Here is a 9,508-nt window from a genome sequence, read left to right on the forward strand (position 1 = left end):
GACCCACAAAAGCCGTGTCCTGAGCTCCCTCCACATCTTGGTGCAAGAAGCCTTGCCTGCCTACAGTCTCATCTACCACAGCTGTTCTGCTCAGGCAGGGAGGGGCCTCACAAGTCCTGTAACTTTGTGAGCTGCTTCCAAGAGAGAGTATTTCTCCAGAGGGGTAGACACTTAGGCTGACTCTGTATCTTGGCTGTTGTGGCAAACATGGGGACATAGGGAACCCTGAGCACAGGGTTCAGATGCACAGAAGATTCTGGAGCATGGTAGTTACAATATTTATTTTTTTCATTACTGGGATTGAATTTAGAGCCTTGTTCATGCAGGCAAGATCTTTACCACTGTGCAAGATTCCTGGAGTTCTTTCTTTTCTGAGACAGGACCTCACTAAGTTGCTCAGGCTTACTTTGAACTCACCATGCAGCTCAAGCTAGCATTGAGCTTCTGGTCCTCTTTGTCTCAGCATCTTTAGTAATTGGAATTATAGGTCTATAATTATAGGTCTATGTCACTAAGCTTTATTTCTAATTTTAATTTTTTTTCTCTTTTTTCTTTTTGAGTCTGGGTCTCTGTACTCACCACATCTGGCCTGTTTGTTCTTTAGCACAAGCAGGCCTTGAACTCATGTTCCTCCTGCTTTTTCCTCCTGTACAATATGGTAAGATATTGTCTCAAAATAAACAGGAGGAAGAGGTGAGAGCAAACTGTGCTGATGAGGCACTTCCAGGACCCTGAAGGTTGTTTTCTCTCTCCATTTCATGTGTAAGGATGTGTGATATGTGCATGTTCATCTGGAGTCCCCCAGGGTGATGTTGGGAATCATCTACAATCCCTTTTCTGTCTCAGTTACCGAGGCAGGGTCTCTCAACCAAACCCAGAACTTTAGATATAGCTACTGGCCAGCTTGTCCTCCGGATTCCATCTCTGCCTTCTGAGGTAGACTAATATGCCCACCCAGCATTTGCTGGATTTGGGAATCCAAGCTAGCAACACTTGTGTTTGCAAAGCTAGCTCCTAACACTGAACCATCTTCTCAGCCCCTAGAAAGCCTCATTTTTATATAAGTGAAACACCAACAAACTATGGACCAGCAGGACCAGTAACACTGGAATGTGCAGGCAGCCACAGTGTGATGAGCCCCACATATTGACTAGCACATGCCATCTGGGCAAACATTTACAGGGTTCTCAAACAGGCCAACACACCCAGCTTCTAGCAGGAAAACAGCTGGCTATTGCTGGTCTTTTGATCCAGCAATCTGAACATGACAACATGTTTGAGATGCAGTTGAACCTGCCTTGGTAAGGCACAGAGACTCACATCTGTAATCATTTCCCTTGGAAGCATGAGGCAGGATTACTATGAGTTCAACATCAGTTTGGACCACTATCTCAAGATCAAATAAAGAATTCTGACAAAGCATGGTCTTCCCATATGTCCATTCTATACTAAATTTGGGCTGCTGGGCTCAGATGAGGACTTTGACAGTTTGACACAATGTATTGAAGGAGCTCTCACTGAACATCAGGCTGAAATTTGCATTGGTTTTATATCGAGGATTCTGATAACTCCACACTACTTTGATTCTGACATAGCTCTACAAGACTTGTATGTCTGTCATTGCACAAACTATTTAGTGTTCACAAGTCAGCTTTCCTTTATATGAGATGTAATGAACTTTGCCTGTTTGCTTTCTATTTCTTTTTTTTCCTAGCAAGAGAGCTTAATTGAAAATAATTGCGATTGAAACACACCTTAATTTAAACATCATATGCTTCCTTATTAAAAAGACTTGTAGAGTGCTGAAGACCCTTAGACTACAAATAATCCACCTTGTGAAATAAATAGCAGAAGCCATTGTCAGGAGGCAGGAGCCCTGCTTTGAGTTCCCAGTAAGGAACTGGAACAGCCTGACTAACAACTCAGGCCTAACTTGGAAGTATAACAACAGCCTAGCCTTGGCCAACCATAAGCAGCCAGATTTCAGCCAATCCTAGGCTTCCAGCTGATCGGACCACATTCCAACAAGGCAAAGGGTAGAACAGGAACCAATCAGCCCTATTTCTGTACTTCCCTTCACCGTCTATAAATAATGCCTGCTGTGCCAGAGCTGAGCTAGCTGGACCTTTCCTGGTTCTAAGTTCTTTCCAGCTCATGATTCATTCTTAACTCAAATCTCCCTGATAAGTTTAAAATAGCAAAAATGTCCCCTTCAACAAACCTTAAGTTGAAATAGAGTATCTTCTTGCAGCATCTTATTCGGAGTAAGTTATATAAAGCACATATTCAAGAAAATATCAAATTAAACCAAAGTGAATTGGAAGGGATTAATGCAGACAGTAGTCATACTCAGTCTGTAAGGACTGGTAAGATGGCTCAGCAGGCAGAGGCACTTGCTACCAAGCTGATTACCTGAGTTCCATTCCCAGGACCCACATGGTGAAAGCAAAGAACCCACCAAATTGTCCTCTAACCTCCAAAGCCGGCTGTGGCATACACATCCACAAACATAAGCACACTCAGGTTAAGAATATGTAGATTAAAACAAACTTTAAATCAGTTTTTAAAAAAATAAGCAGAACGGAATAATATCTTAAAAAACAAAACAAACAAACAAACAAAAAAACCTGACTCCTAAACAGCCAGACAACCTATCCACCCCCTTAGTCTCGGTGCTGGGAAAAGCATAAATACATATTTATGGTAGAGTTTTGTATAGTCTCATACAAATACAGCTGAAACCCTGGATGAAATGAATGACTTAAAGAAATACGCTTTAGCAAGTGGGTTTAGGAAATCTACACAAATGACTCGTATCTACATGGATAAGCTTGGAGGAAGCTGATGGAGTGTTTAGATGCACCCTTCAAACCTACAGCAGTCCTAGTCCCAATTACTCAGATGCTGAGGCAAGAGGTTACTTGGCCTTGGAGTTTTGTCAGCCTAGACAATATAGACAGGCATTGTCCCAAATTAGTGCTGATCAAGGCCACTAAATCATTTTAGAGTATGAATAAGGAAGAAATGCATGACACACAACCTACGAAGCTAACCATATGACCATTACAATCTGACTGCAAACAGCACAGAAATTACGGAGTAATGACTGCCTTAGTCCCTGCTCTATTTCTGAGAAGGGACGCCATGCCCAAGGCAACTCTTACAAAAAGAGATTTAATTGGAAGCTTGTTTATAGTTTTAGAGACATAATCTGTTATCCTCATGGCAGGGGGCATGGTGGCATGCCACAGGTGCTGGAGCAGTAGCAGAGAGCTACATCCTGATCAGTAGACAGACAGACAGACAGACAGACAGACAGACAGACAGACAGAGGGAGAGAGAGAGAGTAAGAGCATGAGAGAGCTTGACTGGGCCTGCTATGGTCTTTTGAAACCTTGAAGCCTGCCCCAAGTAACACACTTCATCCAGCAAGGCCACACGTCCTAACCCTTATAATCCTCAAATAGTGCCACTCCCTGGTGACTAGGCATTCTAAGGCCACCACTATACCACTTACATAATCGTGGTGAAGCTCCAAAATGATCTAGTCATGTATTAAAACAACATACGACAATTTAAGGAATGCAAGGTGACTCAATGCAGTAGGTCAGATAAGAACAGTCATCTCTATGGACGAGGCTATTAACTTGAAACAGAACCATTAGAAAGCATGCACCATGATCCCCAGTGGGAAGCATAAAGTGCAAGTTCTTCCCTTCCCTCTTCACGGCTGAGACTGGAGCAGCTTAGAAGTACTTAACTCAGTGCTCGGTTAGTAAGGGGACATGCTCCATCACGGCAGAAAGCTGTGGCAGAGGGAGTTGATGTTGCTGCTCACACGGCATCTGCGTTTAGGAAACAGGAATGCCGATGCCTCTTGGGTGGATTGTTCCCTGTGTGTCTGCTTGAGGACCACAGCCGGTGGGATGGATGGTACTGCCCATAAGGAGGCTGTCTTTCCTACTCAGTTAAAACTCCCCAGAAACACCTTACAGACATCCCCCAGGTATGTCTTCTAGGTGATTACACACCCAGTCACGGTGACAGCAAAGAGTCACCATTACAGGGACACCAAGGTGACAAAATGTAGATTGATAACTTGGCTATTTTAAATGTAGAATATAGATATGTTCAAGATATCATAAAAAGAACTAAAAGACAAAAGGTAAGCTGGAGGAAATACTTTTATGTTTAACAAAGATTGAGATGCAATCTTTGTAGAGCCAGATGTGGTGACATGCAACCCCAGAGGAGAGACAAAACACTGAAGCTTGCAGGCTACATGCACATGCGGTAATCACACACTTAACCAATTAGATTACGTTAGGAAACTAATTTCTAGCATTATTATTATTCTCTACAAGTGTATCATTAGTCAAGTCAGATGACTCTTGCTTGGAACAAAACTCCACTTGTAATTTAAAATCAAGCTAAAAATTGTGCATGTTACATTAAAACCCAACCCAAGCCCAGTGCATGGGATAATTGTGCTTTTAATAGTCAGTGAGCTAAGTCAATCTAAAAAATGCTAAGCAGGAAATGAGAACATGTTGGGCTACCCATGTGGTCCACATGCCTGAGTCAGCATGTGTGGCTTATCGTCACCAGGATTCATTACCATCAGCACTCAAGGTGAACTTTTTAAAAAAGTTACTGGTCACTTTAAGTTACATTTGAAGACAATGTGGTTTTGACTCTTAGACATAATTAGATGAATGGGCTCTAGACCTAGTAGTACTTCTGTATGAAGGGAAACATTATATATGCAAGTGTTTTTAGGGAGAAAATGATTGCATTTCCCTAGCAGTTTTTAGAAAGTGTGACTGGCTATTGCACCTTTGCTTTGCTCCAGTGATGGATCAGATTGGGCTGTTGAAGGATTGAAGAAAAGACAAACACAGTACACACACACACACACAAGCCGGGCTCAGGGGGACTGGGCTTTACAATGGAGAAAACACAGTCGGGGTTTCTATTCCTGCACAAACATCATGACCAAGAAGCAAGTTGGAGAGGAAAGGGTTTATTCAGCTTACACTTCCACGTGGCTCTTGATCACCAGAGGAAGTCAGGACTGGAACTCAAGCAGGTCAGGAAGCAGGAGCTGATGCAGAGGCCATGGAGGGATGTTCCTTGCTGGCTTGCCTTCTCCTGGCTTGCTCAACCTGCTCTTTTATAGAACCCAAGACCTCCAGCCCAGGGATGGCACCACCCACAAGGGGCCCTACCCCCTTGATCACTAATTGAGAAAATGCCCCACAGCTGGACCTCATGGAGGCATTTCCTCAACTGAAGCTCCTTTCTGTGATAACTCCAGCCTGTATCAAGTTGACACACAAAACTAGCCAGGACACTCCCTTTCTCTTTTTCTCCCCTTCCCATTCTGTTAGTTTCCTTGATCTGATGAGCAGTTTTGCTTCTTTCATGTCTACATACGTGGATTTATGTATCTGTATAAAGTCTAGGCACCGTAAGTAGGAGGAGCCACTCAGCTTGTGTCTTTCAGAGAGGACTCAACTTCTTATGATCATCTTCAGCTGCATCCCTCTTCCTGAAAGTGACATAACTTACTTCTTATGGCTGAAAATAATTTTCATTCTGCATATGCTGTGGTTTGAATAGGAATGGCTCCCATACACTCATGTGTTTGAATACTTGGTCCATAGGGAGGAAGTATGACCTTGTTGGAGTAGGTTTGGCCTTGTTGGAGGAAGTGTGTTACTTTGGCTGGGGGCAGGGTAGGCTTTAAGGTCTCCTATGTCCAATGACACACTTCTGCCAGCTGTGGATGTAGAACTCTCAGCTCCTTCTCCAGCACCATGTCTGCCTGGACCCTGCCATGCTTCTCTCCGTGATGGTAATGGACTGAAGCTTTGAAACTGTAAGCCAACTCCTAGTAAATGATTTCCTTTATAAGAGTTGCTGTGGTCATGGTGTCTTTTCACAGCAACAAAACCCTAACTAAGACAAAAGTTACTATCAGGAATAAGGTATTGCTGTGATAGGCCTGACCCTGTTCTTGTTTGGAGGAATGTGGACTTGGGGTCTTGGATTAGAAAATGCTTTAAGAGCTACAGAATTCTTAGTCCTTCTCCAGTACCATGTCTGCCTGCAATCCACCGTGTTTCCTGTCATAACTACTTCTGAAACCATAAGCCAGTTCCAATGAAATGTTGTCCTTTATAAGAGTTGCCTTTATCATCATGTCTCTTCACAGCAGTGAAACCCTAAGACATGCATATTCACCATATTTTCAGTATCTGCTCTTCTGTGGTCACATACTTAGGTTAATTCCATAATTTAATAAGAAACAGTGATGCACAAATATTTCTGTGATCTGATGAATTGCAATGCTTTGGGTAAATACCCAGGAGTGGCGTAGCTGGGTCGCACAGTTGATCCATTTTAGTGTTCTGAGGAATGTCCATATTGACTTCCATAATGGCTGGAATAGTTTAGGTTCTTACCAGTGTACAATGGCTCCCGTTTGTCAACATCTTCACCAACATATGCTGTTGTTTTCTTAATGACTACATGCTGACTGAGGTGAGTGGGGGTGGGGGTGGGAGGGTAGGGAGGGGAAGAGTGGGGGATGGGGAAGGGAGGTGGGTTTGGGAGGAGAATCTCATTGTGGCTTTTCTCTGAGTTCCTATCATGGCTGGTAATAAAAATGCTTAGTATTCACATGTTTATTGGCTGTTTCTACTTCATTCTTTGTGAACTACCCACTTCATTAACCCATTGATTGTGTTGATTTCTTTTTATTGTTGTCCTTAAATATAATATTTTTGAATTGATTTTTTTTGAGAATTCCCTGAGACACTGAAGTCCTTTTTTGGGAAGTTCTTGCTTGGGTCTGTAAGACGGTGCAAAGGTAAAGGTGCTCACTGAACAAGCCTGAAGACTAGAGTTCATTTCCTGGAACACACATAAAGGTTGGAGGAGGCATGGAGGTCTTTGTGCTCACATACACGTACTTAGAGGAACCTGGAATATTAAACACACAGAGTTCTTCCTTAATGGGAATGAATGTATAACGTGTTATCTACCCAGAAGCCTGGGAGCAGGCATGTTTAATAGCCTGGTGACTTTTGGGCTATCTGTGGCTGGTGACCACACTGGACAATCCCCAACTCCTGACATTTATCAAAGCTTGTTTTCCTCTGTCAATCTACAGAACCTCTTGTTGAAAGGTTTCAGGTATACTTTTATAGAGTTTTATTTAGCTTACTTTGTTCCTCAAGGTGATTCATCGGAAGCTTTATTGTGCACACAGGATTGAATTAATTGTCACCAGAAAAGTTTTTACCAAAATATGCTTAAGTATGCCTAAAATAAACTACTCAGGGTTAGACTATCCTATTGATTCTACACTTTCAAGTTGATGTATATACTTTCAATCTAAGAATCTAATTTATGGAATTTTTCATTGGGACTTTCTTACAGTCTCTAAATTAGGAATGTCCTGACTCTAAGTAGAAATGTAAACCAAATATATATCTATCTAGAAATTCTAGGAAATGGCGAATCAGAGAGTCAGGCCAAATACATTTTTCTTTTCAATTTCAATCTATTTGAGAATATTAAAAGCACAATGCAGCAACCATATTCTTGCAACAAATGGATTTCAGAAACATTTAATCATCCTGGATAAAAACCTGTTTAGTGGTATTAGCTATGAAACATATATTTCTGGGAAATGCCTTCAGGCAGACTAAATAGCCTGGACCCAGAAAAACAAAGCTTGAAATAAAGACCAAAGCCTATAAAGTAATAGGGCTAAGAATTGTAATAAAAATGAAGTCTCACTGGGCAAGGGTGGCACACACCTTTAATCCCAGCACTTGGGAGGCAGAGGCAGGTGAATTTCTGAGTTCGAGGCCAGCCTGGTCTAAAGAATGAGTTCCAGGACAGCCAGGGCTACACAGAGAAACCCTGTGTCAAAAAACAAACAAACAAACAAAAAATGAAGTCCCTGGGTTCTCTGAGAACATCAGGGCTGGCAGAGTACAATGCACATGAGGCTAGAAGGAAATCTGTTTCAACACGACTCAGTATTTGGTGTTGGTTCAAGCTTTTGGAGTCTGACACAGGGCAGTTTGTTAGGCATTTAAGTACAATACATTAAGTATAACACATTAAGTACAACACATTAAGTACAATTTTGGAAAAAAGATTCCTGGTAACAGTTATCCCAATCCCATGTATACTTATTGTTATGTGTATATTAGGTGTACATCAAACTCTTTATGTGTCCATCAAAACTCTTTTTGCAAAGTACATCTGACCTCTCCCCTAAGAATGGGTTCTATATCTATGATAAGGGCATAGGGGAGGACCTGGTATGTTTTAGGATATTGTAGAGGTCCCAAATCTACAAAGTACATGCAACATCTCCCTTAAGGATGGGTTCTATTGAGTGAGAAGCAATGCTCAAGATAAAGGTCTATGGAAGAAGAGTCTAGGATAGACATAACAATCTGGGGGATTCAATGTGGCCTGACCCTACAGATAGCACAGGTCACCAGGCTATTAATGATATCCATTCCCAGCCTTCTGGTTGGAAAACAGATATATATCTCTCCCATAGAGGAGCTAACCCTGTGTGTTTGACATTCCCAGCTCCCCTAGTGCTTGTCTGTGAGCCCAAGGACCATGTGTCCACTATAATACATACAGACATTACTCTGGAAAGGCTTCAGCAACTCAAGCTGATAAAATCCCAGTTTTTGGGTGGACTTTACCTTCTGGCAAGAAGTCCACAGCTGTAGACAATAAGTAATGCCCATGTAACTTACTGTAGTATGTCAGACAATAAGTAATGCGGGGGTAACTTAACTATAGAATATCAGAAAGTGGCAAGTGCTAAGAAAACAAAAGTATGCCAAAAGGGATTAGAAGTTGGCTTCTATTTTAAATGATGATGTTATGTGTATTAGTCATGGTTTTGATTCCTGCACAAACATCACGACCATGAAGCAAGTTGGGGAGGAAAGGGTTTATTCAGCTTACTTCCACATGGCTGTTGATCATCAGAGGAAGTCAGGACTGGAACTCAGGGAGGTCAGGAAGCAGGAGCTGATGCAGAGGCCATGGAGGGATGTTCCTTACTGGCTTGCTTCTCCTGGCTTGCTCAGCCTGCTCTCTTATAGAACCCAAGACGTCCAGCCCAGGGATGGCAACACCCACAAGGGGTCCTACCCACTTGATCACCAGTTGAGAAAATGCCCCACAGCTGGATCTCATGGAGGCATTTCCTCAACGGAAACTCCCCTCTCTGTGATAACTCCAGCCTGTGTCAAGTTGACACACAAAACCAGCCAGTACATTATGGTAGGTTTTATTGAAAATGTAATACTTGAACTAGGATTTGAAGAAGGGATCAGATCATAAGTTTTGATGCCCTTCAGCAGGAACATGCCTGGCAGGACAGGGGACCCAGAACAGAAATCTGGAATTTATAACTGGATGGTGGCATCTAGGCCTCTACATTTATGCAATCACTGCA

At 42.3% G+C, this 9,508-nt stretch overlaps 1 long non-coding RNA gene across 1 annotated transcript in view; it reads right to left on the minus strand.

The window, feature by feature from the left end:
- Window positions 1–6,745: 6,745 nt before the first annotated feature.
- The window catches only part of LOC116068072, an 11,564-nt gene continuing 8,801 nt past the window's right edge, over window positions 6,746–9,508 (minus strand). The window contains exon 2 of the long non-coding RNA XR_004109427.1: window positions 6,746–6,987. This is a non-coding gene — a long non-coding RNA (uncharacterized LOC116068072). The remainder of the gene's footprint in view (window positions 6,988–9,508) is intronic.

The sequence above is a fragment of the Mastomys coucha genome, unplaced genomic scaffold (assembly GCF_008632895.1).
Source record: "Mastomys coucha isolate ucsf_1 unplaced genomic scaffold, UCSF_Mcou_1 pScaffold22, whole genome shotgun sequence".
Taxonomy (NCBI): Eukaryota; Metazoa; Chordata; class Mammalia; order Rodentia; family Muridae; genus Mastomys; species Mastomys coucha.